General features: G+C 37.4%; 1 pseudogene; it reads left to right on the top strand.

Moving 5' to 3' along the window:
- The first annotated feature begins 1,521 nt into the window (after positions 1–1,521).
- LOC113351184 lies at positions 1,522–3,783 on the top strand (annotated as a pseudogene).
- Positions 3,784–9,167: the final 5,384 nt, after the last annotated feature.

Below are 9,167 nucleotides of genomic sequence, written 5' to 3'. Positions count from 1 at the left end.
CTGGGTGAGAAGGTAAACTCATAAAAAAGAAGAATGAATTGACTAATATAACAATTGAAGAATTTGTCGGCAACCATTTAGTTGAGCGATAATCTCTTTCTTTCTCTTTTTCCAACATTGAAGACTTTGAACAGTAACTGATGATTTTACTGCCAGTGTTGATGGAAACCCCATAAATTAGCACTACCAATCACAAAGTTAGGAAAGTAAAGGGAAACCAAAGAAATAGCAAACATACTCAACTATACAACAATCATGAAATCATAATCAAAGGGAAACCAAATAAAAACAATGAAATGAAAATCAGCGGCTATAAAAAGAAAAAGAAAAATTGCGATTCATATACATATCTAAGGCTTACCTTTTGAATTCAACAAAAAATCAAAATCCAAATTGGGAGAAAGATTAATGCGTCTGGGTATAACCGAAGATGAAAGGATTGTGAAATTGGTTATAAATGATCTTCAAGTCCATTGAATACCAAGAAAATGAAACGGCTGTGACTTTTATTTCTTTGTATGCGTTTTTTTCCATCTTTAATCGAGGTAATGTTGGCCGACACTTATTTATCAGAGCGACAGAGTAGAAATCAGTTATTTTTCAAAGGTTAAACTTGCATCAAATTGTAGCCCCCATCTAGACCGTCCTTTATGAGTTCAAAATATAGATCTCGTCCAAAGAGAAAACACATATCATCTGGACTGTTCTTTATGTATCCAAACTATAGATAGCGGTCGATACAGAAAAACACCATTGTCCCTTATAATATAGATATATAAGGACTCGTAATAGTATTTTGAAGTCTTGCTTAGCTTACACGTCCTTTCTGAATTATAAATCAAGTTTTCTCAACTGTGAATTTGTGTGTTATCTTGGTGTTTTTAGGTTTAACACGCATATTATGATGATGATGGTCATGCTGATGGTGGTGCTGAGTCTGCTGACTAGATGTGTAAAACGTGCCGGCCCAGCACAGCCCGGCACACGAAGTCGCGTGCTTCACGTGCCATGTGTCGTGCTGGGCTGTGCCAACGATTTAAACGCGTTGTGTCGTGTTGTGCTTTACTAGTCAAAAGCTAGGCACAACACAGCCCACGGGCACAACACGTAACGTGCTGTGCCGTGCTGTGTCGTGCTGACACACGTGTTATAAACAATTTGAGATCACCTAATGGTATACATTAAGTCGGACATTATCACGATATTTACATATAATTTGAAATTATTTCAGAATTTATTTCAAGTAAAATTAACAAGTTTATTCAATAAAAAGAAATATCGAACCAAATATAAAATTGGATCATTGTCATGTGAATTAATGTTCTAGTCAAGTATATATAGGTAACGACATTATAACAACGATATTGAGATATATTTTCCAAATATTTAGGTATTATATGTGTTGTTATAAAAATAAGCTAGCATAAAACGTCAAAAACTAGCTAGAATGGTGACTCTTTTGTGAAATATACACAAAATATAATGTATTATACCTTGTTATATTATGTATCTGTGAATGATATGACGTGCTTTCTTAACGTGCTGTGTTGGGCTGGACCACGTGCTTATCCGTGCCGTGTGTTGGGATGTGCTATTATGCTGATTAGGTTAACCCAACACAGCGCACTAAACTAACGTGTTGTGCCGTGCTGGGCTAATCACGTGCTAGGCTGGGTTGTGCTGGCACAACCAAATTTACACCTCTACTGCTGACCATTGTTTTGATGGCCTTCTTAATTCCACATACTTGTCGAGAACATGTTTTAATACGTCTGATAAAGGTGGCCAAGCACATTGGGAGAGCGATGAAGGGGGTTAACACGCATATTAAGATGATGACGCCCATGTTGATGAAGGTGCCCAAGCACATTGGGACATCGATGAAGTCGATGACCATTGTTCTAAATTTCTTCGTTGCACTGATCCAATTCCTCCTTGTTTGAAGGTAATTACTTTTGGTGTTTGATAATGCTATAATGTTAATTAGTTAAAATATTCAGAAAAATCCAAAGCTTCCTTTGATTTGTTTGTCAATCAGGTCAAGTGAAGAGGTCCAAGTCCAACCGAGCACGGAGTCGACTACAAAATTTAGTCATGTCAAGGGTGTTGATGAGGCTAAAGCTGAGCTGGAAGAAATTGTCCATCTCCGCGATCCCGAGGTACGTAATTGCAGTACTATAACTTGAGTGAATTCTCTTTAAAAAAAAATTAAAAAAATCTCTTAACATTGTCCATATAAGCTTTAAGTTTTCTTAACAATTAATGCCTTTTAACTATTTCAGCGGCTCACAAGTCTAGGAGGTAAGCTCCCTAAGGGAGTTTTGCTTGTCGGTCCACCGGGGACAGGTAAAACCATGCTAGCAAGAGCCGTTGCGGGAGAAGCTGGAGTACCATTCTTCTTCAAAAGCGGAAGTGAATTTGATGAAAAGTGGATTGGTCTAGGACCAAGGAGAGTGAGGGATCTATTTGCTGCAGCTAAGAAGTGGTCTCCATGTATGCATTTGGACGGCAGCGTGACTCCAAAGATCCAGCACACTCGGAGACCTTGTATCAGTTTCTTGTCGAGCTTGATGGCTTTCAACAGAATGATGATGAAATTATTGTTATTGCTGCGATCAACTTCCCTGAGTTTTTGGATAAAGCACTCATAAGACCTGGACGTTTTGATCGGAATGTTGTTGTTCCCAATCCAGATGTTGAAGGACGGAGACAGATACTGGAATCTGATAAGACCATGTTTTATGGAACATGCTAACGGTATTGGTTTATTGATTTTTTTGAATCATGACCTTTTGAGCAAATTACTACCCTTTGGTTGATTAAATAGGCCTTATCAGTTGATTAATAATAACAAGAAATAGACCTTATCAGTTGATTAATAATAACAAGAAAATTATTAAGCAAATTACTATCCTTTGGTCTATTGATTTCTTTGAATCATGACCTTTTGAGCTTGAGCTGCTGGCCGTTGAATAAGAAACAAATCATTTCTTATCAGAATCTCATATGTCAAAGGTACCCAAAGGAGAAGATGTTGATCTAAGTATCATTGCAAGAGGGACACCAGGGTCCTCAGGCGCAGATCTTGCAAATTTGGTGAACGTTGCTGCTCTCAAAGCAGCAACGGATGATGCGAAAGCAGTGAGCATGACCGCCTTAGAATATGTGAAGGATAAGATTATAATGGGAAGTGAGCACAAATCCGCTGTGATTTCTGACGAATCACGAAATCTGACAGCTTTCCATGAAGGTGGCCATGCTTTAGTAGCCATCCATACCAATGGAGCTTATCCAGTTCACAAAGCAACAATTGTTCCACGAGGAATGGCTCTTGGAATGGTAGCTCAACTGCCCGACAAAGATGAGACTAGTGTTTCTCGCAAACAAAAGCTTGCAAGGTTAGATGTTTGTATGGGTCGGCGAGTAGCGGAGGAACTTATATTTGGAGAAAGCGAAGCTACTTCTGGTGCATCTTCAGATCTCCAACAAGCAACGTCTTTAGCAAGAGCAATGGTCACAACATATGGAATGAGCAAAGCAGTTGGGCTCGTAGCTCACAATTACGATGATAATGGGAAGAGCATAAGCACTGAAACTAGACTTCTTATCGAAGAAGAGGTGAAGGGACTATTGGACAGAGCTTACACTAATGCGAAGACAATTCTAACTACCCACAACAAAGAACTCCATACACTAGCTAATGCTCTACTGGAGAAAGAAACGCTCACAGGAACTCAAATCACTGCTTTACTTACGCAATCAAAGCAAATCAGCCAACCATAACAACAAACTGTATTAAAAAGGTGGCCCTCTGGTAGCCTCAACGGCGGGGAGCGGACCCCCTTGGTAATTGTGCACAAACCTATTAAACGGCTAACCTATGCTTAAACCCTCCTTAATTTCGGCCGGACAGATTATTTTATCTATAGAAATTTAGTGGGACGGCCAAAATCTACAGATTTTTTTTTTTATTTTTTTTATTTTTTTTTGTATGTTGTGAAAATATTAGAAGACATGTCTTTTTCCTAGTCCCTGTATGTTTATAGGAATTTTATGACAGTATGATTAGCTGAGTTTCATATGCCTACATAAGGATGCCTTATATTACTTATATTATTGTAGAGAACACGTATTGATCATCAACTTATTTTCTTAGCTACTCATCGGTTTGTATATACATCTTCTCTGAATAAATCAACTTTGATTTTGGTATTAATTATCTGTGTTTTTAGGTTTTGAAATTGATCTTAGCTAGACAGTAGTTTTCTGTATAACTTAGTGAGGGTTGTATTTAGTCCCTGCCTATGCAAATGCCTTTAGAGACGAGATTGTCCTGGGAGATAGAGTTGGAATTTAATAGGTCTTTGTTTTGGTCTTTGTTCTCATTGGGTTGTCATAGTTCTAAATGTTTAATATAGTATCTTGGAGAGTGAACGGTCTTGGAGACTCGGATAAACGAAGCCTACTATTCTTATGATCCAAGAAACGAAGCTCAAGGCTTGTACGGATGCTATTGTGCATCAATGATGGGGCACAACTCCATGTAAGTGGATTGCTTTAAACTCATACGGGAGATCATGCAGAATTTTTTTGATATGGAATTCCGATGTGATTGAAGTTGCTGATTTTCTTGAAGGTATTTTTGCTATAAGTATATCTTTTCGTAGCTTGGAGGAAAATTTGCGTTGGGTTTTAATTGGTGTTTATGGTCCTTGTCATGTGAATGAGAAAAAAAATATTGCGTACGGAGCTAGATACTTTGCATGGATATTGGAATGGAATTCCTTTGTGTTTCGGTGGAGACTTCAACGAGATAAGATATATGGTGGAGAGAAGAGGTTGTCGTAGAGCATCAAATTCAACGAAATTATTCAATGACCTATGTAATGAACTCGATCTTGTGGAATTGCCTCTTTCCGGTGCGAAGTTTACTTGGAGTAGGCCGCCTAATAAGAAGAGCAAGATTCATCGCTCTTTTCACTTCGTATTAATTGGGAAGATCATTTTACAAGGAAATTAAATGCTTTGAAGGAGAAATTGAAGGTGTGGAATAAAGATATCTTGGGAGCATTGATAGGGCTATCGACATGGAACTTACCAAGGTGAAAGAGTTGGACGATCTAGATGATGGTAGGGGTGTTACCGAAGTTGAAGAGGACATGCTTGTGATGGCTAACGTGGAGTTTGAGGTGGCTCATCGTCGTCAATTCATAATGTTGAGACAAAAGTAAAGAGTTAGATATTTTAGAGATGTCGACCGCAACACCAAACATTTTCGTCGAGTTCTAAAGGGACATAGAGCCTTTAACAACATCAACAACCTTGGTATTAATGGTCGATTGACCGGAAACAAAGAAGAAATCAAGAAGGGTATTCGAAATCAATTTGAGTTATCTTTTAAAGAAGTCTCTAACAACCGTCCAAAAATCAAGAATATGTGCTTAAGACGTATCGATGTGAATGCAAGTGTGTGGTTGGAGAGGCCTTTTAGTGAAGATGAGGTCAAGAATGCAATTAAAGATTTGGGAGTTGATCATGCTCCGGGTCCGTACGGATATCCCATGAAGTTCTTTATTGTTTAATTTGTTGGGATTTTCTAAAATATGATTTGATGAAGGTTTTCGAAGAATTTCATGACCACAATGTCTTCATTCGTCATTGAAAAACAACTTTATTGCGCTTATCCCTAAGAAAGTAGGTATAGAGGAAGTAAAATATTTTCGGCCTATTAGCCTTATTGTAATTTTGTACAAAATCATCTCAAAGGTATTAGCGGAATGTTTGAAGGTATATGTTCCTACTCTCATCTCAACATACCAATGTTTGGTGGTACTTGGAGAGCTTGGATTAGGAACTGTTTAACATACTCAAAGTTCTCGTTTCTTGTTAATGGATCGTCTTATGGTTACTTTTGTAGTGGGAAGGGATTACGTCAAGGAGATCCACTTTTTTTTTTTTTTTGTTATCGTTGGTGAAGGTCTAAGTTGTATGTTGAGAAAAGCACAAGAAGTTGATCAAATTTCCGGGATTCTCGGTGAAGGAGGGGGGAACAAAAATAAATCACTTGTAATTTCCCGATGATACTATTGTTTTTGTTGATGCTAAAAAAGAACAAGTTGATGTCGTTCGTTACCTACTTCTTTGTTTCGACCTAACTTCGGGACTGGAGATAAATTTCTCTAAAAGTAGCTTATTTAGGGTCGGGTTCGAAGAGGGAATTGAAAATTTGCTAACATGTCAGGATGCAAGTCTTCTAGTTTTCCTAGAATGTATCTTGGTCTTTCTTTGGAAGACAAAGTGGAAGGAATACAAAAATGGGAAAAGATGCTTGAAACTTGTGTGAAAAGACTTGCTTCTTGGAATGGGAAGACAACAACAAGAGGAGGTAAGCTAACTCTGATCAAAAGTGTTTAGGCTAGTATTTCCATTTATTATCTCTCCATTTTTCTTGCTCCATGTTCCTTTACTAAGAAAATTGATAAAGTGGTGAGAAATTTCTTATGGGATGATGCTCCTAGAAAAAGAATTCATAATATTCGTTGGAAAATTGCTAGAAAACCAAAGCAAAAAAGTGGTCTTGGTATTGGAAGAGCTAAGCAAGTGAACTCGGCATTGCTAAAGAAATGGTGGTGGCGTTTTGGTTTGGAGAAATATGCATTATGGAGGAATATTTTTGTTGAGAAATTTGGAGAAACCTTTACCGGTTGTGAAACTCACAAACTCAAAGGACCAAAAGGTGGTAGCTTGTGGTTTAATTTCTATAAAAAGCTGGAAGATTTCAAAAAAAATATTAGATTCAAGATTGGTGCGGGCAAGGAAACTAGATTTTGGGATAATGCTTGGCTTGGTGAAGTATGATTATGTGATATGTTTCCTTTGGCATACGAAGCTTCAAGGACCAAGGAGTTTGTGGTGGATAGTATGTATAAAGTCGACGAAGATGGTATAAGGTGGGCACTTATGTCTGGACAAGGATACTCTCAAATTATTTCAAGTGAAGTCTTAAGCATATCAAATCTTCTTTCTTTCATATTTATTTAAGAAAGTGTTTTGGATAGCCGAATTTGGATAGGAAATGAGCACGGTCAATATATGACTAAGGATCGTATTAGGAATGAAGAAGATCAAGATGAGCCAAATTTTATGTGGCTTCTTTATCATAATAGGATAATGATGGAGGATAATCTCTTAAGAAAGGGTATGAATGTTTCTAATCTATGTTGTTTTTGTGACGAAAATGATGAAACTAAATCGCATTTTTTCTGTGAATGTTGGAGGACCCGGAGAATTTGGGATTACTTTGTTGAAGGATGCCATTTTCGTTGGACTTATAACTCAAATGTCACCACAAATGTAAAGTCTTGGAAGTTTAATTGGAAGACGAAACGCTTAATCGAATATGGAGTAACATACAGTTAGAAATGCGGTGATGCATACGGAGAGAGCGAAATCCAAGAGTCTTTACAAGAATTTTTTTTTGGTTAGCCTCGTTAGAAACGTTAAACTACATGCGTTATTTTAGGCTGAGTCAAACACAAAAATGTTAGGTTTAACAGTTAATATGGTAGTAGCTTTATGAGACTCTTTATTTCGGACTTCTTAAGCTCGTTGTTTGTTTTCTTGGATTTCCAAACTCATCTTATGTGATATATTTTTTTTTGTTTCGGGTTATATTCACTAGGTTGAGGTACCCCTCTTAAACACCTTTTCTGTTTAATGAATTATGTCTTTGAGCGATCAAAAAAAAAGTAATTCCAGCAGTAAGTTTCATGTTGGATATAAATGCGAAGAAAATGCTCTAAAACTTGAAGGATTGGTTGCTTTCTAGTTGAGGATTCCTTTCATGTTGGCATCTTCCCGTATATTCAGAAATGAGCACTGAAGGTAGTAGTATTTAATGTCAGTAACGTCATAATTTGGTTTAGAAGTTTCAGAATTGAGATTATTTAAAAGTTACAATTCCATTTTTTCATTCTTCGAATTGTCATCACAAGTCTTGGTTAATTTTAGCATGTGCCCGAGTAGGTATATTTTGAAATAAACATCCAAGATGCACCAGCCCGCTACCTCATATTGTATGCCAGTACTAATTATTCTTTTCATTTTGTGTAATGGTCTCCAATTCTCTGGTGTTACAAAAGTATAAACGTACTGACATTTTCATCGTAGAAAGTACAGATTACCTTATACCCTATTTAAAAATAAAAAATCTTGGGCAACAAAACATTTTTTTGATCTCATGTGATTAGTTTATCAGTTTTCTCCACCATCTCATATTCTTTAGTCAGTATAGAACGGTACGTATGGACTTCTGTTATTTCTTTTCTCATAAAAACTCTTGAAAAATGGTTATTGCATCCAATACCAAACATATCTCACTTCTAAACTAGAAACAATAACGAGTTAATAAAAATGTTCCTTTTGAAGGGAAAACAATGAAATAAGATGAATGCTCATACTTAGTGAATACACCTAACATCTGCCTTACAAATTACATGAAACTTTTGTTTTGTGCGATTGGCCGATTGCTCATGCACAAGTAATAACTGAGAGTTGTTGGAGTTAACAAACACAAGAAGCTAATGAGGCATATTTCGAGGTTAGGAAATTCAAAATTAAACACTACTTGCACAAATTCGGTCACATAGCCTAACCAGCCCGAACACGTTGTATTGCGCTAAAACTGTCTTAAAACACAGCCGTGAGCAACTCAATTACTGGCTACAATATCAAATATCCAAAGCCCATTTTCCAGTAGCAAGTACCAGGTTGGGCAGAGATAATTTCTCGTAAAGATCTTATCTCCAACATATGGTTAAGTTTCTTCACCGGTTCACCTGCCTGGGCAACCCGTCGGAGACATTAGTAAGTTCTTGACACCTTTCGTGCCGCGGGTGAAACATGGAGTGATCACACCATTTTAATAGGGTTTACGCATTCGCGACCGTTAAAATAGCATGCCCACTTTATCCGTGCCCAAAGCAAGCAGGGCTACAGGGAGGAGTCCCCCCTTTCACAATCCTGCTGCCTTGCATAGCCACAGGAGAGAATCCCTCCTTTCACATATGCTAGGATGGTTTCACATGTTAACTGTTGTAAGGGACAATAGTCCATAACTTTTCGACAGCCAAGCACAGAGAACCAAACTATTCTTTCTCTCGGATAAT

The sequence above is a fragment of the Papaver somniferum genome, chromosome 2, assembly GCF_003573695.1.
Source record: "Papaver somniferum cultivar HN1 chromosome 2, ASM357369v1, whole genome shotgun sequence".
NCBI classification, from domain to species: Eukaryota; Viridiplantae; Streptophyta; class Magnoliopsida; order Ranunculales; family Papaveraceae; genus Papaver; species Papaver somniferum.
The sequence above is the reverse complement of the archived record's forward strand: the minus strand, read 5'-3'. Positions and strand labels throughout refer to the sequence as shown.